The sequence below is a fragment of the Crinia signifera genome, chromosome 6 (genome assembly GCF_055691185.1).
Source record: "Crinia signifera chromosome 6, ASM5569118v1, whole genome shotgun sequence".
Lineage (NCBI taxonomy): Eukaryota > Metazoa > Chordata > Amphibia > Anura > Myobatrachidae > Crinia > Crinia signifera.
This window is the reverse complement of record NC_139222.1, coordinates 52,011,595-52,033,500: the sequence shown is the minus strand read 5'-3', so window position 1 is coordinate 52,033,500 and position 21,906 is coordinate 52,011,595.

Sequence of the window (21,906 nt, the reverse complement as noted above, 5' to 3'; positions counted from 1 at the left end):
CCCTGGGGGTTTGAAATGTACACTATACCCCTAGATGAATTCCCTGAGGGGTGTAGTTTGCAAAATGGGTTCACTTGTGGGGGGGGGTTCCACTGTATTGGTGCTTTGGGGGTCTTGTTAATGCGACATAGCACCCACCAAAATTCCACCAGAATCTGTGCTGCAAAATCCAAATATCACTCCTTCCCTTCTGAGTCCTGCCATGCACCCAACTGGTATTTTTTGGTCACATGTGAGGCATTGCCATACTCGGGAGAAATTGGGGCACAGATTTTGGGGTGCTTTGTCTCCTTCATTCCTTGTGAAAATGAAAAATTTTGAGCCAGAACTGCATTTTTGTGTAAAAAATGTAATTTTTCATTTGCACAGCCCAGTTGTATCAAAATTGGTGAAACCCCTGGAGGTTTGAAATGTACACTATACCCCTAGATGAATTCCCTGAGGGGTGTAGTTTGCAAAATGGGGTCACTTGTGGGGGGGTTCCACTGTATTGGTGCTTCGGGGGTCTTGCTAATGCGACATAGCACCCACCAACATTCCACCAGAATCTGAGCTGCAAAATCCAAAAATCACTCCTTCCCTTCTGAGTCCTGCCATGCACCCAACTGGTATTTTTTGGTCACATGTGAGGCATTGCCGTACTCGGGAGAAATTGGGGCACAGATTTTGGGGTGCTTTGTCTCCTTCATTCCTTGTGAAAATGACAAATTTGGAGCCAGAACTGCATTTTTGTGTAAAAAAAATAATTTTTCATTTTCACTGCCCAGTTGTACCACAATTGGTGAAACCCCTGGGGGTTTGAAATGTACACTATACCCCTAGATGAATTCCCTGAGGGGTGTAGTTTGCAAAATGGGGTCACTTGTGGGGGGTTCCTAACTTTTAGCATCTTATGGTGCCTAGAAACCTACATGGTGCCTAAAAAATAATCTCATAAAAAGGAGGCTCCAAAATCAAGTAGGTGCTCCTTCTATTATGAAGCCTGTGGTTTGGTCAACGTGCACACTAGGGCCACATATAGGATATTAATGAAAACAAAAGAATTGGGGGAATCAATTTTTAGTCACATTTCTATAGTAAAATCTACTGTGTTCCTTAGAAAAATGTATTAAAATTGCAAATCTGCAAAAAAAATGAAATTTTGAAATTTCACCTACACTTTGTTTTAATTCCTGTGAAACACCTAAAGGGTTAACAAACTTCCAAAATGCTGTTTTGAATACTGTGAGGGGTGCAGTTTTTGAAATGGCATCATTTATGGGGGTGTCTCACATACAAGTCCCTCAAAGTCACATCAGAACTGAACTGGTCCCTAAAAAAATCAGTGTTTGAAATTTTCTTGAAAATTTGAAAATTTGCTATTCATATTGTAAGCCTCCTAGTGTCCAAAAAAATTAAAAGGAAGTTGAAATAATGATGGAAACATAAAGTAGACATATGGTCTATGTTAGTTATTAACTATTTTGAGTGGTATGATTATTTGTCTCACAAGCAGAAAATTTAACATTTTGCAAATTGCTAAATTTTCCATTTTTTTCCGACATTTTGGTATTTTTCACAAAAAAACAGACTGTATCGACGAAAATTTACCACTAACTTGAAGTACAATGTGTCACGAAAAAACAATCTCAAAATCACTGGGATAAGTAAAAGCAAAAAAAAGTTATCCCCACTTAAGTGATACATGTCAGATTTTAAAAAAAGGGCTCTGTCAGGAAGGCAAAAACATGCTGTGTCAGGAAGGGGTTAAAAGGTGATTTCTATGATACCCAACTTTTGCGCGTCGGACCTCAACTTTTCCCGTAAACGCAGAAAAACCGCAATTTTCAGGAGAAATGAGACAGACATCCCCTCCCTCTGCCACCCACCCGCCCAACTGAAAGCCAGCCATTAGACATGCACAGATAGTTCTGAGGGTCTGTCTGTGATGTCATAAAGGGCCTGCTGATCAATGGGCAGCTTTCTGATTGGCTGCTGTATTTGATTGACAGATGGAAGCTGGCAGCTGATTGGCTGTCTAGCCTAAAGTGCTTTACACACCTCCCTGATGGTACCACTGGCTAAGACTCCACCTCAGCTCATTGGGTAATGAAAAATTTAGAACAATTGATGGATGAAAGCAGGCAGGCCGGCCATTTTGGGACGCTCATTGGACTTGTTTAATGCAATGCACCTTTGTATTTTCACATGCATTCGCTTCATGCTGTAACCACTGTGCATAAAAATTTGGAAACATGGCATACAGTGTATCATTTGGTGTCTAAGTCATGTTTCCCATATTTTCCCTTCCCAGATACAAGCCCGTTTGAGTGTATGGGGCACTTTTTAGCTAAAATCATCCTACAGGGCCTAACTGCATATGCTAAAGCCTTCCTATTTTGAATGGTGTAGTGGCCCCTGCAACCTCCAAAAATATCAGGACTTACTTCCCCAATAACCTGCTAACTCACCCCTGAAATACATACTTATTTACCCTATTTTGTTCATTGGACTCATTTCTCATTTGAAATGCCCATTTTTGGGGAGCCAGAAATGTGCGTCTTTAAAAGGTGATTTCTACGATACCCCACTTTTGCGCGTCGGACCTCAACTTTTCCCGTAAACGCAGAAAAACCGCAATTTTCAGGAGAAACGAGACAGACATCCCCTCCCTCTGCCACACACCCGCCCAACTGAAAGCCAGCCATTAGACATGCACAGATAGTTCTGAGGGTCTGTCTGGGATGTCATAAAGGGCCTGCTGATCAATGGGCAGCTTTCTGATTGGCTGCTGTATTTGATTGACAGATGGAAGCTGGCAGCTGATTGGCTGTCTAGCCTAAAGTGCTTTACACACCTCCCTGATGGTACCACTGGCTAAGACTCCACCTCAGCTCATTGGGTAATGAAAAATTTAGAACAATTGATGGATGAAAGCAGGCAGGCCGGCCATTTTGGGACTCTCATTGGACTTGTTTAATGCAATGCACCTTTGTATTTTCACATGCATTCGCTTCATGCTGTAACCACTGTGCATAAAAACTTGGAAACATGGCATAAAGTGTATCATTTGGTGTCTAAGTCATGTTTCCCATGTTTTTCCTTCCCAGATACTAGCCCGTTTGAGTGTTTGGGGCACTTTTTAGCTAAAATCATCCTACGGGGCCTAACTGCATATGCTAAAGCCTGCCTATTTTGAATGGTCTAGTGGCCCCTGCAACCTCCAAAAATATCAGGACTACCATCCCCAATAACTTGCTAACTCACCCCTGAAATACATACTTATTCACCCTATTTTGTTAATTGGACTCATTTCTCATTTGAAATGCCCATTTTTGGGGGGGCATAAATGTGCGTATTTAAAAGGTGATTTCTACGATACCCCACTTTTGCGCGTCGGACCTCAACTTTTCCCGTAAACGCAGAAAAAACGCAATTTTAAGGAGAAACGAGACAGACATCCCCTCCCTCTGCCACCCACCCGCCCAACTGAAAGCCAGCCATTAGACATGCACAGATAGTTCTGAGGGTCTGTCTGTGATGTCATAAAGGGCCTGCTGATCAATGGGCAGCTTTCTGATTGGCTGCTGTATTTGATTGACAGATGGAAGCTGGCAGCTGATTGGCTGTCTAGCCTAAAGTGTTTTACACACCTCCCTGATGGTACCACTGGCTAAGACTCCACCTCAGCTCATTGGGTAATGAAAAATTTAGAACAACTGATGGATGAAAGCAGGCAGGCCGGCCATTTTGGGACGCTCAGTGGACTTGTTTAATGCAATGCACCTTTGTATTTTCACATGCATTCGCTTCATGCTGTAACCACTGTGCATAAAAATTTGGAAACATGGCATACAGTGTATCATTTGGTGTCTAAGTCATGTTTCCCATGTTTTTCCTTCCCAGATACTAGCCCGTTTGAGTGTTTGGGGCACTTTTTAGCTAAAATCATCCTACGGGGCCTAACTGCATATGCTAAAGCCTGCCTATTTTAAATGGTCTAGTGGCCCCTGCAACCTCCAAAAATATCAGGACTTACTTCCCCAATAACCTGCTAACTCACCCCTGAAATACATACTTATTCACCCTATTTTGTTAATTGGACTCAATTCTCATTTGAAATGCCCATTTTTGGGGGGGCAGAAATGTGCGTCTTTAAAAGGTGATTTCTACGATACCCAACTTTTGCGCGTCGGACCTCAACTTTTCCCGTAAACGCAGAAAAACCGCAATTTTCAGGAAAAATGAGACAGACATCCCCTCCTTCTGCCACCCACCCGCCCAACTGAAAGCCAGCCATTAGACATGCACAGATAGTTCTGAGGGTCTGTCTGTGATGTCATAAAGGGCCTGCTGATCAATGGGCAGCTTTCTGATTGGCTGCTGTATTTGATTGACAGATGGAAGCTGGCAGCTGATTGGCTGTCTAGCCTAAAGTGCTTTACACACCTCCCTGATGGTACCACTGGCTAAGACTCCACCTCAGCTCATTGGGTAATGAAAAATTTAGAACAATTGATGGATGAAAGCAGGCAGGCCGGCCATTTTGGGACGCTCATTGGACTTGTTTAATGCAATGCACCTTTGTATTTTCACATGCATTCGCTTCATGCTGTAACCACTGTGCATAAAAATTTGGAAACATGGCATACAGTGTATCATTTGGTGTCTAAGTCATGTTTCCCATGTTTTTCCTTCCCAGATACTAGCCCGTTTGAGTGTTTGGGGCACTTTTTAGCTATAATCATCCTACGGGGCCTAACTGCATATGCTAAAGCCTGCCTATTTTGAATGGTCTAGTGGCCCCTGCAACCTCCAAAAATATCAGGACTTACTTCCCCAATAATCTGCTAACTCACCCATGAAATACATACTTATTCACCCTATTTTGTTAATTGGACTCATTTCTCATTTGAAGTGCCCATTTTTTGGGGGGCAGAAATGTGCGTCTTTAAAAGGTGATTTCTACAATACCCAACTTTTGCGCGTCGGACCTCAACTTTTCCCGTAAACGCAGAAAAACCACAATTTTCAGGAGAAATGAGACAGACATCCCCTCCCTCTGCCACCCACCCGCCCAACTGAAAGCCAGCCATTAGACATGCACAGATAGTTCTGAGGGTCTGTCTGTGATGTCATAAAGGGCCTGCTGATCAATGGGCAGCTTTCTGATTGGCTGCTGTATTTGATTGACAGATGGAAGCTGGCAGCTGATTGGCTGTCTAGCCTAAAGTGCTTTACACACCTCCCTGATGGTACCACTGGCTAAGACTCCACCTCAGCTCATTGGGTAATGAAAAATTTAGAACAATTGATGGATGCAAGCAGGCAGGCCGGCCATTTTGGGACGCTCATTGGACTTGTTTAATGCAATGCACCTTTGTATTTTCACATGCATTCGCTTCATGCTGTAACCACTGTGCATACAAATTTGGAAACATGGCATACAGTGTATCATTTGGTGTCTAAGTCATGTTTCCCATATTTTCCCTTCCCAGATACAAGCCCGTTTGAGTGTTTGGGGCACTTTTTAGCTAAAACTATCCTACAGGGCCTAACTGCATATGCTAAAGCCTGCCTATTTTGAATGGTGTAGTGGCCCCTGCAACCTCCAAAAATATCAGGATTTACTTCCCCAAAAACCTGCTAACTCACCCCTGAAATACATACTTATTCACCCTATTTTGTTAATTGGACTCATTTCTCATTTGAAATGCCCATTTTTGGGGGGCCAGAAATGTGCGTCTTTAAAAGGTGATTTCTACGATACCCCACTTTTGCGCGTCGGACCTCAACTTTTCCCGTAAACGCAGAAAAACCGCAATTTTCAGGAAAAATGAGACAGACATCCCCTCCTTCTGCCACCCACACGCCCAACTGAAAGCCAGCCATTAGACATGCACAGATAGTTCTGAGGGTCTGTCTGTGATGTCATAAAGGGCCTGCTGATCAATGGGCAGCTTTCTGATTGGCTGCTGTATTTGATTGACAGATGGAAGCTGGCAGCTGATTGGCTGTCTAGCCTAAAGTGCTTTACACACCTCCCTGATGGTACCACTGGCTAAGACTCCACCTCAGCTCATTGGGTAATGAAAAATTTAGAACAACTGATGGATGAAAGCAGGCAGGCCGGCCATTTTGGGACGCTCAGTGGACTTGTTTAATGCAATGCACCTTTGTATTTTCACATGCATTCGCTTCATGCTGTAACCACTGTGCATAAAAATTTGGAAACATGGCATACAGTGTATCATTTGGTGTCTAAGTCATGTTTCCCATGTTTTTCCTTCCCAGATACTAGCCCGTTTGAGTGTTTGGGGCACTTTTTAGCTAAAATCATCCTACGGGGCCTAACTTCATATGCTAAAGCCTGCCTATTTTGAATGGTCTAGTGGCCCCTGCAACCTCCAAAAATATCAGTACTTACTTCCCCAATAACCTGCTAACTCACCCCTGAAATACATACTTATTCACCCTATTTTGTTAATTGGACTCATTTCTCATTTGAAATGCCCATTTTTGGGGGGGCAGAAATGTGCGTCTTTAAAAGGTGATTTCTACAATACCCAACTTTTGCGCGTCGGACCTCAACTTTTCCCGTAAACGCAGAAAAACCGCAATTTTCAGGAGAAATGAGACAGACATCCCCTCCCTCTGCCACCCACCCGCCCAACTGAAAGACAGCCATTAGACATGCACAGATAGTTCTGAGGGTCTGTCTGTGATGTCATAAAGGGCCTGCTGATCAATGGGCAGCTTTCTGATTGGCTGCTGTATTTGATTGACAGATGGAAGCTGGCAGCTGATTGGCTGTCTAGCCTAAAGTGCTTTACACACCTCCCTGATGGTACCACTGGCTAAGACTCCACCTCAGCTCATTGGGTAATGAAAAATTTAGAACAATTGATGAATGAAAGCATGCAGGCCGGCCATTTTGGGACGCTCATTGGACTTGTTTAATGCAATGCACCTTTGTATTTTCACATGCATTCGCTTCATGCTATAACCACTGTGCATAAAAATTTGGAAACATGGCATACAGTGTATCATTTGGTGTCTAAGTCATGTTTCCCATGTTTTTCCTTCCCAGATACTAGCCCGTTCGAGTGTTTGGGGCACTTTTTAGCTAAAATCATCCTACGGGGCCTAACTGCATATGCTAAAGCCTGCCTATTTTGAATGGTCTAGTGGCCCCTGCAACCTCCAAAAATATTAGGACTTACTTCCCCAATAACCTGCTAACTCACCCCTGAAATACATACTTATTCACCCTATTTTGTTAATTGGACTCATTTCTCATTTGAAATGCCCATTTTTGGGGGGCCAGAAATGTGCGTCTTTAAAAGGTGATTTCTACAATACCCCACTTTTGCGCGTCGGGCCTCAACTTTTCCCGTAAACGCAGAAAAAACGCAATTTTCAGGAGAAACGAGACAGGCATCCCCTCCCTCTGCCACCCACCCGCCCAACTGATAGCCAGCCATTGGACATGCACAGATAGTTCTGAGGGTCTGTCTGTGATGTCATAAAGGGCCTGCTGATCAATGGGCAGCTTTCTGATTGGCTGCTGTATTTGATTGACAGATGGAAGCTGGCAGCTGATTGGCTGTCTAGCCTAAAGTGCTTTACACACCTCCCTGATGGTACCACTGGCTAAGACTCCACCTCAGCTCATTTGGTAATGAAAAATTTAGAACAATTGATGGATGAAAGCAGGCAGGAAAGCCATTTTGGGATGCTCAGTGGACTTGTTTAATGCAATGCACCTTTGTATATTCACATGCATTCGCTTCATGCTGTAACCACTGTGCATAAAAATTTTAAAACATGGCATACAGTGTATCTTTTGGTGTCTAAGTCATGTTTCCCATATTTTCCCTTCCCAGATACAAGTCCGTTTGAGTGTATGGGGCACTTTTTAGCTAAAATCATCCTACAGGGCCTAACTGCATATGCTAAAGCCTGCCTATTTTGAATGGTCTAGTGGCCCCTGCAAACTCCAAAAATATCAGGACTTACTTCCCCAATAATCTGCTAACTCACCCCTGAAATACATACTTATTCACACTATTTTGTTAATTGGACTCATTTCTCATTTGAAATGCCCATTTTTGGGGGGGGGGGAGAAATGTGCGTCTTTAAAAGGTGATTTCTACGATACCCCACTTTTGCGCGTCGGACCTCAACTTTTCCTGTAAACGCAGAAAAACCGCAATTTTCAGGAGAAACGAGACAGACATCCCCTCCCTCTGCCACCCACCCGCCCAACTGACAGCCAGCCATTAGACATGCACAGATAGTTCTGAGGGTTTGTCTGTGATGTCATAAAGGGCCTGCTGATCAATGGGCAGCTTTCTGATTGGCTGCTGTATTTGACTGACAGATGGAAGCTGGCAGCTGATTGGCTGTCTAGCCTAAAGTGCTTTACACACCTCCCTGATGGTACCACTGGCTAAGACTACACCTCAGCTCATTGGGTAATGAAAAATTTAGAACAACTGATAGATGAAAGCAGGCAGGCCGGCCATTTTGGGACGCTCATTGGACTTGTTTAATGCAAAGCATTCGCTTCATGCTGTAACCACTGTGCATAAATATTTGGAAACATGGCATACAGTGTATTATTTGGTGTCTAAGTCATGTTTCCCATGTTTTTCCTTCCCAGATACTAGTCCGTTTGAGTGTTTGGGGCACTTTTTAGCTAAAATCATCCTACGGGGCCTAACTGCATATGCTAAAGCCTGCCTATTTTGAATGGTCTAGTAGCCCCTGCAACCTCCAAAAATATCAGGACTTACTTCCCCAATAACCTGCTAACTCACCCCTGAAATACATACTTATTCACCCTATTTTGTTAATTGGACTAATTTCTCATTTGAAATGCCCATTTTTGGGGGGACAGAAATGTGCGTCTTTAAAAGGTGATTTCTACGATACCCCACTTTTGCGCGTCGAACCTCAACTTTTCCCGTAAACGCAGAAAAACCGCAATTTTCAGGAGAAACAAGACAGACATCCCCTCCCTCTGCCACCCACCCGCCCAACTGAAAGCCAGCCATTAGACATGCACAGATAGTTCTGAGGGTCTGTCTGTGATGTCATAAAGGGCCTGCTGATCAATGGGCAGCTTTCTGATTGGCTGCTGTATTTGATTGACAGATGGAAGCTGGCAGCTGATTGGCTGTCTAGCCTAAAGTGCTTTACACACCTCCCTGATGGTACCACTGGCTAAGACTCCACCTCAGCTCATTGGGTAATGAAAAATTTAGAACAACTGATGGATGAAAGCAGGCAGGCCGGCCATTTTGGGACGCTCATTGGACTTGTTTAATGCAATGCACCTTTGTATTTTCACATGCATTCGCTTCATGCTGTAACCACTGTGCATAAAAATTTTGAAACATGGCATACAGTGTATCATTTGGTGTCTAAGTCATGTTTCCCATGTTTTTCCTTCCCAGATACTAGCCCGTTTGAGTGTTTGGGGCACTTTTTAGCTAAAATCATCCTACGGGGCCTAACTGCATATGCTAAAGCCTGCCTATTTTGAATGGTCTAGGGGCCCCTGCAACCTCCAAAAATATCAGGACTTACTTCCCCAATAACCTGCTAACTCACCCTTGAAATACATACTTATTCACCCTATTTTGTTAATTGGACTCATTTCTCATTTGAAATGCCCATTTTTGGGGGGCCAGAAATGTGCGTCTTTAAAAGGTGATTTCTACGATACCCCACTTTTGGGCGTCGGACCTCAACTTTTCCCGTAAACGCAGAAAAACCGCAATTTTCAGGAGAAACGAGACAGACATGCCCTCCCTCTGCCACCCACCCGCCCAACTGACAGCCAGCCATTAGACATGCACAGATAGTTCTGAGGGTCTGTCTGTGATGTCATAAAGGGCCTGCTGATCAATGGGCAGCTTTCTGATTGGCTGCTGTATTTAATTGACAGATGGAAGCTGGCAGCTGATTGGCTGTCTAGCCTAAAGTGCTTTACACACCTCCCTGATGGTACCACTGGCTAAGACTCCACCTCAGCTCATTGGGTAATGAAAAATTTAGAACAATTGATGGATGAAAGCAGGCAGGCTGGCCATTTTGGGACGCTCATTGGACTTGTTTAATGCAATGCACCTTTGTATTTTCACATGCATTCGCTTCATGCTGTAACCACTGTGCATAAAAATTTGGAAACATGGCATACAGTGTATCATTTGGTGTCTAAGTCATGTTTCCCATATTTTCCCTTCCCAGATACAAGCCCGTTTGAGTGTATGGGGCACTTTTCAGCTAAAATCATCCTACAGGGCCTAACTGCATATGCTAAAGCCTGCCTATTTTGAATAGTGTAGTGGCCCCTGCAACCTCCAAAAATATCAGGACTTACTTCCACAATAACCTGCTAACTCACCCCTGAAATACATACTTATTCACCCTATTTTGTTCATTGGACTCATTTCTCATTTGAAATGCCCATTTTTGAGGAGCCAGAAATGTGTGTCTTTAATAGGTGATTTCTACGATACCCCACTTTTGCGCGTCGGACCTCAACTTTTCCCGTAAACGCAGAAAAAACCCAATTTTCAGGAGAAACGAGACAGACATCCCCTCCCTCTGCCACCCACCCGCCCAACTGAAAGACAGCCATTAGACATGCACAGATAGTTCTGAGGGTCTGTCTGTGATGTCATAAAGGGCCTGCTGATCAATGGGCAGCTTTCTGATTGGCTGCTGTATTTGATTGACAGATGGAAGCTGGCAGCTGATTGGCTGTCTAGCCTAAAGTGCTTTACACACCTCCCTGATGGTACCACTGGCTAAGACTCCACCTCAGCTCATTGGGTAATGAAAAATTTAGAACAATTGATGGATGAAAGCAGGCAGGCCGGCCATTTTGGGACGCTCATTGGACTTGTTTAATGCAATGCACCTTTGTATTTTCACATGCATTCGCTTCATGCTGTAACCACTGTGCATAAAAATTTGGAAACATGGCATACAGTGTATCATTTGGTGTCTAAGTCATGTTTCCCATGTTTTTCCTTCCCAGATACAAGCCCGTTTGAGTGTTTGGGGCACTTTTTAGCTAAAATCATCCTACGGGGCCTAACTGCATATGCTAAAGCCTGCCTATTTTGAATGGTCTAGTGGCCCCTGCAACCTCCAAAAATATCAGGACTTACTTCCCCAATAACCTGCTAACTCACCCCTGAAATACATACTTATTCACCCTATTTTGTTAATTGGACTCATTTCTCATTTGAAATGCCCATTTTTGGGGGGGCAGAAATGTGCATATTTAAAAGGTGATTTCTACGATACCCCACTTTTGCACGTCGGGCCTCAACTTTTCCCGTAAACGCAGAAAAACCGCAATTTTCAGGAGAAACGAGACAGACATCCCCTCCCTCTGCCACCCACCCGCCCAACTGACAGCCAGCCATTAGACATGCACAGATAGTTCTGAGGGTCTGTCTGTGATGTCATAAAGGGCCTGCTGATCAATGGGCAGCTTTCTGATTGGCTGCTGTATTTGGTTGACAGATGGAAGCTGGCAGCTGATTGGCTGTCTAGCCTAAAGAGCTTTACACACCTCCCTGATGGTACCACTGGCTAAGACTCCACCTCAGCTCATTGGGTAATGAAAAATTTTGAACAATTGATGGATGAAAGCAGGCAGGCCGGCCATTTTGGGACGCTCAGTGGACTTGTTTAATGCAATGCACCTTAGTATATTCACATGCATTCGCTTCTTGCTGTAACCACTGTGCATAAAAATTTAGAAACATGGAATACAGTGTATCATTTGGTTTCTAAGTCATGTTTCCCATATTTTCCCTTCCCAGATACAAGCCCGTTTGAGTGTTTGGGGCACTTTTTAGCTAAAATCATCCTACAGGGCCTAACTGCATATGCTAAAGCCTGCCTATTTTGAATGGTCTAGTGGCCCCTGCAACCTCCAAAATACCAGGACTTACTTCCCCAATAACCTGCTAACTCACCCCTGACATACATACTTATTCACCCTATTTTGTTCATTGGACTCATTTCTCATTTAAAATACCCATTTTTGGGGAGCCAGAAATGTGCGTCTTTAAAAGGTGATTTCTACGTTACCCCACTTTTGCGCGTCGGACCTCAACTTTTCCCGTAAACGCAGAAAAACCGCAATTTTCAAGGGAAACGAGACAGACATCCCCTCCCTCTGCCACCCACCCGCCCAACTAAACAGCCAGCCATTAGACATGCACAGATAGTTCTGAGGGTCTGTCTGTGATGTCATAAAGGGCCTGCTGATCAATGGGCAGCTTTCTGATTGGCTGCTGTATTTGATTGACAGATGGAAGCTGGCAGCTGATTGGCTGTCTAGCCTAAAGTGCTTTACACACCTCCCTGATGGTACCACTGGCTAAGACTCCACCTCAGCTCATTGGGTAATGAAAAATTCAGAACAATTGATGGATGAAAGCAAGCAGGCCGGCCATTTTGGGATGCTCATTGGACTTGTTTAATGCAATGCACCTTTGTATTTTCACATGCATTCGCTTCATGCTGTAACCACTGTGCATAAAAATTTGGAAACATGGCATACAGTGTATCATTTGGTGTCTAAGCAATGTTTCCCATGTTTTTCCTTCCCAGAAACTAGCCCGTTTGAGTGTTTGGGGCACTTTTTAGCTAAAATCATCCTACGGGGCCTAACTGCATATGCTAAAGCCTGCCTATTTTGAATGGTCTAGTGGCCCCTGCAACCTCCAAAAATATCAGGACTTACTTCCCCAATAACCTGCTAACTCACCCCTGAAATACATACTTATTCACCCTATTTTGTTAATTGGACTAATTTCTCATTTGAAATGCCCATTTTTGGGGGGACAGAAATGTGCGTCTTTAAAAGGTGATTTCTACGATACCCCACTTTTGCGCGTCGAACCTCAACTTTTCCCGTAAACGCAGAAAAACCGCAATTTTCAGGAGAAACAAGACAGACATCCCCTCCCTCTGCCACCCACCCGCCCAACTGAAAGCCAGCCATTAGACATGCACAGATAGTTCTGAGGGTCTGTCTGTGATGTCATAAAGGGCCTGCTGATCAATGGGCAGCTTTCTGATTGGCTGCTGTATTTGATTGACAGATGGAAGCTGGCAGCTGATTGGCTGTCTAGCCTAAAGTGCTTTACACACCTCCCTGATGGTACCACTGGCTAAGACTCCACCTCAGCTCATTGGGTAATGAAAAATTTAGAACAACTGATGGATGAAAGCAGGCAGGCCGGCCATTTTGGGACGCTCATTGGACTTGTTTAATGCAATGCACCTTTGTATTTTCACATGCATTCGCTTCATGCTGTAACCACTGTGCATAAAAATTTTGAAACATGGCATACAGTGTATCATTTGGTGTCTAAGTCATGTTTCCCATGTTTTTCCTTCCCAGATACTAGCCCGTTTGAGTGTTTGGGGCACTTTTTAGCTAAAATCATCCTACGGGGCCTAACTGCATATGCTAAAGCCTGCCTATTTTGAATGGTCTAGGGGCCCCTGCAACCTCCAAAAATATCAGGACTTACTTCCCCAATAACCTGCTAACTCACCCTTGAAATACATACTTATTCACCCTATTTTGTTAATTGGACTCATTTCTCATTTGAAATGCCCATTTTTGGGGGGCCAGAAATGTGCGTCTTTAAAAGGTGATTTCTACGATACCCCACTTTTGGGCGTCGGACCTCAACTTTTCCCGTAAACGCAGAAAAACCGCAATTTTCAGGAGAAACGAGACAGACATGCCCTCCCTCTGCCACCCACCCGCCCAACTGACAGCCAGCCATTAGACATGCACAGATAGTTCTGAGGGTCTGTCTGTGATGTCATAAAGGGCCTGCTGATCAATGGGCAGCTTTCTGATTGGCTGCTGTATTTAATTGACAGATGGAAGCTGGCAGCTGATTGGCTGTCTAGCCTAAAGTGCTTTACACACCTCCCTGATGGTACCACTGGCTAAGACTCCACCTCAGCTCATTGGGTAATGAAAAATTTAGAACAATTGATGGATGAAAGCAGGCAGGCTGGCCATTTTGGGACGCTCATTGGACTTGTTTAATGCAATGCACCTTTGTATTTTCACATGCATTCGCTTCATGCTGTAACCACTGTGCATAAAAATTTGGAAACATGGCATACAGTGTATCATTTGGTGTCTAAGTCATGTTTCCCATATTTTCCCTTCCCAGATACAAGCCCGTTTGAGTGTATGGGGCACTTTTCAGCTAAAATCATCCTACAGGGCCTAACTGCATATGCTAAAGCCTGCCTATTTTGAATAGTGTAGTGGCCCCTGCAACCTCCAAAAATATCAGGACTTACTTCCACAATAACCTGCTAACTCACCCCTGAAATACATACTTATTCACCCTATTTTGTTCATTGGACTCATTTCTCATTTGAAATGCCCATTTTTGAGGAGCCAGAAATGTGTGTCTTTAATAGGTGATTTCTACGATACCCCACTTTTGCGCGTCGGACCTCAACTTTTCCCGTAAACGCAGAAAAAACCCAATTTTCAGGAGAAACGAGACAGACATCCCCTCCCTCTGCCACCCACCCGCCCAACTGAAAGACAGCCATTAGACATGCACAGATAGTTCTGAGGGTCTGTCTGTGATGTCATAAAGGGCCTGCTGATCAATGGGCAGCTTTCTGATTGGCTGCTGTATTTGATTGACAGATGGAAGCTGGCAGCTGATTGGCTGTCTAGCCTAAAGTGCTTTACACACCTCCCTGATGGTACCACTGGCTAAGACTCCACCTCAGCTCATTGGGTAATGAAAAATTTAGAACAATTGATGGATGAAAGCAGGCAGGCCGGCCATTTTGGGACGCTCATTGGACTTGTTTAATGCAATGCACCTTTGTATTTTCACATGCATTCGCTTCATGCTGTAACCACTGTGCATAAAAATTTGGAAACATGGCATACAGTGTATCATTTGGTGTCTAAGTCATGTTTCCCATGTTTTTCCTTCCCAGATACAAGCCCGTTTGAGTGTTTGGGGCACTTTTTAGCTAAAATCATCCTACGGGGCCTAACTGCATATGCTAAAGCCTGCCTATTTTGAATGGTCTAGTGGCCCCTGCAACCTCCAAAAATATCAGGACTTACTTCCCCAATAACCTGCTAACTCACCCCTGAAATACATACTTATTCACCCTATTTTGTTAATTGGACTCATTTCTCATTTGAAATGCCCATTTTTGGGGGGGCAGAAATGTGCATATTTAAAAGGTGATTTCTACGATACCCCACTTTTGCACGTCGGGCCTCAACTTTTCCCGTAAACGCAGAAAAACCGCAATTTTCAGGAGAAACGAGACAGACATCCCCTCCCTCTGCCACCCACCCGCCCAACTGACAGCCAGCCATTAGACATGCACAGATAGTTCTGAGGGTCTGTCTGTGATGTCATAAAGGGCCTGCTGATCAATGGGCAGCTTTCTGATTGGCTGCTGTATTTGGTTGACAGATGGAAGCTGGCAGCTGATTGGCTGTCTAGCCTAAAGAGCTTTACACACCTCCCTGATGGTACCACTGGCTAAGACTCCACCTCAGCTCATTGGGTAATGAAAAATTTTGAACAATTGATGGATGAAAGCAGGCAGGCCGGCCATTTTGGGACGCTCAGTGGACTTGTTTAATGCAATGCACCTTAGTATATTCACATGCATTCGCTTCTTGCTGTAACCACTGTGCATAAAAATTTAGAAACATGGAATACAGTGTATCATTTGGTTTCTAAGTCATGTTTCCCATATTTTCCCTTCCCAGATACAAGCCCGTTTGAGTGTTTGGGGCACTTTTTAGCTAAAATCATCCTACAGGGCCTAGCTGCATATGCTAAAGCCTGCCTATTTTGAATGGTCTAGTGGCCCCTGCAACCTCCAAAATACCAGGACTTACTTCCCCAATAACCTGCTAACTCACCCCTGACATACATACTTATTCACCCTATTTTGTTCATTGGACTCATTTCTCATTTAAAATACCCATTTTTGGGGAGCCAGAAATGTGCGTCTTTAAAAGGTGATTTCTACGTTACCCCACTTTTGCGCGTCGGACCTCAACTTTTCCCGTAAACGCAGAAAAACCGCAATTTTCAAGGGAAACGAGACAGACATCCCCTCCCTCTGCCACCCACCCGCCCAACTAAACAGCCAGCCATTAGACATGCACAGATAGTTCTGAGGGTCTGTCTGTGATGTCATAAAGGGCCTGCTGATCAATGGGCAGCTTTCTGATTGGCTGCTGTATTTGATTGACAGATGGAAGCTGGCAGCTGATTGGCTGTCTAGCCTAAAGTGCTTTACACACCTCCCTGATGGTACCACTGGCTAAGACTCCACCTCAGCTCATTGGGTAATGAAAAATTCAGAACAATTGATGGATGAAAGCAAGCAGGCCGGCCATTTTGGGATGCTCATTGGACTTGTTTAATGCAATGCACCTTTGTATTTTCACATGCATTCGCTTCATGCTGTAACCACTGTGCATAAAAATTTGGAAACATGGCATACAGTGTATCATTTGGTGTCTAAGCAATGTTTCCCATGTTTTTCCTTCCCAGAAACTAGCCCGTTTGAGTGTTTGGGGCACTTTTTAGCTAAAATCATCCTACGGGGCCTAACTGCATATGCTAAAGCCTGCCTATTTTGAATGGTCTAGTGGCCCCTGCAACCTCCAAAAATATCAGGACTTACTTCCCCAATAACCTGCTAACTCACCCCTGAAATACATACTTATTCACCCTATTTTGTTCATTGGACTCATTTCTCATTTGAAATGCCCATTTTTGGGGGTCCAGAAATGTGCGTCTTTAAAAGGTGATTTCTACGATACCCCACTTTTGCGCGTCGAACCTCAACTTTTCCCGTAAACGCAGAAAAACCGCAATTTTTAGGAGAAACGAGACAGACATCCCCTCCCTCTGCCACCCACCCGCCCAACTGACAGCCAGCCATTAGACATGCACAGATAGTTCTGAGGGTCTGTCTGTGATGTCATAAAGGGCCTGCTGATCAATGGGCAGCTTTCTGATTGGCTGCTGTACTTGATTGACAGATGGAAGCTGGCAGCTGATTGGCTGTCTAGCCTAAAGTGCTTTACACACCTCCCTGATGGTACCACTGGCTAAGACTCCACCTCAGCTCATTGGGTAATGACAAATTTAGAACAATTGATGGATGAAAGCAGGCAGGCCGGCCATTTTGGGACGCTCATTGGACTTGTTTAATGCAATGCACCTTTGTATTTTCACATGCATTCGCTTCATGCTGTAACCACTGTGCATACAAATTTGGAAACATGGCATACAGTGTATCATTTGGTGTCTAAGTCATGTTTCCCATGTTTTTCCTTCCCAGATACTAGCCCGTTTGAGTGTTTGGGGCACTTTTTAGCTAAAATCATCCTACGGGGCCTAACTGCATATGCTAAAGCCTGCCTATTTTGAATGGTCTAGTGGCCCCTGCAACCTCCAAAAATATCAGGACTTACTTCCCCAATAACCTGCTAACTCACCCCTGAAATACATACTTATTCACCCTATTTTGTTAATTGGACTCATTTCTCATTTGAAATGCCCATTTTTGGGGGGCCAGAAATGTGCGTATTTAAAAGGTGATTTCTAAGATACCCCACTTTTGCGCGTCGGACCTCAACTTTTCCCGTAAACGCAGAAAAACCGCAATTTTTAGGAGAAACGAGACAGACATCCCCTCCCTCTGCCACCCACCCGCCCAACTGACAGCCAGCCATTAGACATGCACAGATAGTTCTGAGGGTCTGTCTGTGATGTCATAAAGGGCCTGCTGATCAATGGGCAGCTTTCTGATTGGCTGCTGTACTTGATTGACAGATGGAAGCTGGCAGCTGATTGGCTGTCTAGCCTAAAGTGCTTTACACACCTCCCTGATGGTACCACTGGCTAAGACTCCACCTCAGCTCATAGGGTAATGAAAAATTTAGAACAATTGATGGATGAAAGCAGGCAGGCCGGCCATTTTGGGACGCTCATTGGACTCGTTTAATGCAATGCACCTTTGTATTTTCACATGCATTCGCTTCATGCTGTAACCACTGTGCATACAAATTTGGAAACATGGCATACAGTGTATCATTTGGTGTCTAAGTCATGTTTCCCATGTTTTTCCTTCCCAGATACTAGCCCGTTTGAGTGTTTGGGGCACTTTTTAGCTAAAATCATCCTACGGGGCCTAACTGCATATGCTAAAGCCTGCATATTTTGAATGGTCTAGTGGCCCCTGCAACCTCCAAAAATATCAGGACTTACTTCCCCAATAACCTGCTAACTCACCCCTGAAATACATACTTATTCACCCTTTTTTGTTCATTGGACTCATTTCTCATTTGAAATGCCCATTTTTGGGGAGCCAGAAATGTGCGTCTTTAAAAGGTAATTTCTACGATACCCCACTTTTGCGCGTCGGACCTCAACTTTTCCCGTAAACGCAGAAAAAACGCAATTTTCAGGAGAAACGAGACAGACATCCCCTCCCTCTGCCACCCACCCGCCCAACTAAGAGCCAGCCATTAGACATGCACAGATAGTTCTGAGGGTCTGTCTGTGATGTCTTAAAGGGCCTGCTGATCAATGGGCAGCTTTCTGATTGGCTGCTGTTTTTGATTGACAGATGGAAGCTGGCAGCTGATTGGCTGTCTAGCCTAAAGTGCTTTACACACCTCCCTGATGGTACCACTGGCTAAGACTCCACCTCAGCTCATTGGGTAATGAAAAATTTAGAACAATTGATGGATGAAAGCAGGCAGGCCGGCCATTTTGGGACGCTCATTGGACTTGTTTAATGCAATGCACCTTTGTATTTTCACATGCATTCGCTTCATGCTGTAACCACTGTGCCTAAAAATTTGGAAACATGGCATACAGTGTATCATTTGGTGTCTAAGTCATGTTTCCCATATTTTCCCTTCCCAGATACAAGCCCGTTTGAGTGTTTGGGGCACTTTTCAGCTAAAATCATCCTACAGGGCCTAACTGCATATGCTAAAGCCTGCCTATTTTGAATAGTGTAGTGGCCCCTGCAACCTCCAAAAATATCAGGACTTACTTCCACAATAACCTGCTAACTCACCCCTGAAATACATACTTATTCACCGTATTTTGTTCATTGGACTCATTTCTCATTTGAAATGCCCATTTTTGAGGAGCCAGAAATGTGTGTCTTTAATAGGTGATTTCTACGATACCCCACTTTTGCGCGTCGGACCTCAACTTTTACCGTAAACGCAGAAAAAAACCAATTTTCAGGAGAAACGAGACAGACATCCCCTCCCTCTGCCACCCACCCGCCCAACTGAAAGACAGCCATTAGACATGCACAGATAGTTCTGAGGGTCTGTCTGTGATGTCATAAAGGGCCTGCTGATCAATGGGCAGCTTTCTGATTGGCTGCTGTATTTGATTGACAGATGGAAGCTGGCAGCTGATTGGCTGTCTAGCCTAAAGTGCTTTACATACCTCCCTGATGGTACTACTGGCTAAGACTCCACCTCAGCTCATTGGGTAATGAAAAATTTAGAACAATTGATGGATGAAAGCAGGCAGGCGGGCCATTTTGGGACGCTCATTGGACTTGTTTAATGCAATGCACCTTTGTATTTTCACATGCATTCGCTTCATGCTGTAACCACTGTGCATAAAAATTTGGAAACATGGCATACAGTGTATCATTTGGTGTCTAAGTCATGTATCCCATGTTTTTCCTTCCCAGATACAAGCCCGTTTGAGTGTATGGGGCACTTTTTAGCTAAAATCATCCTACGGGGCCTAACTGCATATGCTAAAGCCTGCCTATTTTGAATGGTCTAGTGGCCCCTGCAACCTCCAAAAATATCAGGACTTACTTCCCCAATAACCTGCTAACTCACCCCTGAAATACATACTTATTCACCCTATTTTGTTAATTGGACTCATTTCTCATTTGAAATGCCCATTTTTGGGGGGGCAGAAATGTGCGTATTTAAAAGGTGATTTCTACGATACCCCACTTTTGCACGTCGGGCCTCAACTTTTCCCGTAAACGCAGAAAAACCGCAATTTTCAGGAGAAACGAGACAGACATCCCCTCCCTCTGCCACCCACCCGCCCAACTGACAGCCAGCCATTAGACATGCACAGATAGTTCTGAGGGTCTGTCTGTGATGTCATAAAGGGCCTGCTGATCAATGGGCAGCTTTCTGATTGGCTGCTGTATATGATTGACAGATGGAAGCTGGCAGCTGATTGGCTGTCTAGCCTAAAGTGCTTTACACACCTCCCTGATGGTACCACTGGCTAAGACTACACCTCAGCTCATTGGGTAATGAAAAATTCAGAACAATTGATGGATGAAAGCAGGCAGGCCGGCCATTTTGGGACGCTCTTTGGACTTGTTTAATGCAATGCACCTTTGTATATTCACATGCATTCGCTTCATGCTGTAACCACTGTGCATAAAAATTTGGAAACATGGCATACAGTGTATCATTTGGTGTCTAAGTCATGTTTCCCATATTTTCCCTTCCCAGATACTAGCCCGTTTGAGTGTTTGGGGCACTTTTTAGCTAAAATCATCCTACAGGGCCTAACTGCATATGCTAAATCCTGCCTATTTTGAATGGTGTAGTGGCCCCTGCAACCTCCAAAAATATCAGGACTTACTTCCCCAATAACCTGCTAACTCACCCCTGAAATACATACTTATTCACCCTATTTTGTTCATTGGACTCATTTCTCATTGGAAATGCCCATTTTTGGGGGGCCAGAAATGTGCGTCTTTAAAAGGTGATTTCTACGATACCCCACTTTTGCGCGTCGGACCTCAACTTTTCCCGTAAACGCAGAAAAAACGCAATTTTCAGGAAAAACGAGGCAGACATCCCCTCCCTCTGCCACCCACCCGCCCAACTAAGAGCCAGCCATTAGACATGCACAGATAGTTCTGAGGGTCTGTCTGTGATGTCTTAAAGGGCCTGCTGATCAATGGGCAGCTTTCTGATTGGCTGCTGTATTTGATTGACAGATGGAAGCTGGCAGCTGATTGGCTGTCTAGCCTAAAGTGCTTTACACACCTCCCTGATGGTACCACTGGCTAAGACTCCACCTCAGCTCATTGGGTAATGAAAAAATTAGAACAATTGATGAATGAAAGCATGCAGGCCGGCCATTTTGGGACGCTCATTGGACTTGTTTAATGCAATGCACCTTTGTATTTTCACATGCATTCGCTTCATGCTGTAACCACTGTGCATACAAATTTGGAAACATGGCATACAGTGTATCATTTGGTGTCTAAGTCATGTTTCCCATGTTTTTCCTTCCCAGATACTAGCCCGTTCGAGTGTTTGGGGCACTTTTTAGCTAAAATCATCCTACGCGGCCTAACTGCATATGCTAAAGCCTGCCTATTTTGAATGGTCTAGTGGCCCCTGCAACCTCCAAAAATATTAGGACTTACTTCCCCAATAACCTGCTAACTCACCCCTGAAATACATACTTATTCACCCTATTTTGTTAATTGGACTCATTTCTCATTTGAAATGCCCATTTTTGGGGGGCCAGAAATGTGCGTCTTTAAAAGGTGATTTCTACAATACCCCACTTTTGCGCGTCGGGCCTCAACTTTTCCCATAGACGCAGAAAAACCGCAATTTTCAGGAGAAACGAGACAGGCATCCCCTCCCTCTGCCACCCACCCGCCCAACTGATAGCCAGCCATTGGACATGCACAGATAGTTCTGAGGGTCTGTCTGTGATGTCATAAAGGGACTGCTGATCAATGGGCAGCTTTCTGATTGGCTGCTGTATTTGATTGACAGTTGGAAGCTGGCAGCTGATTGGCTGTCTAGCC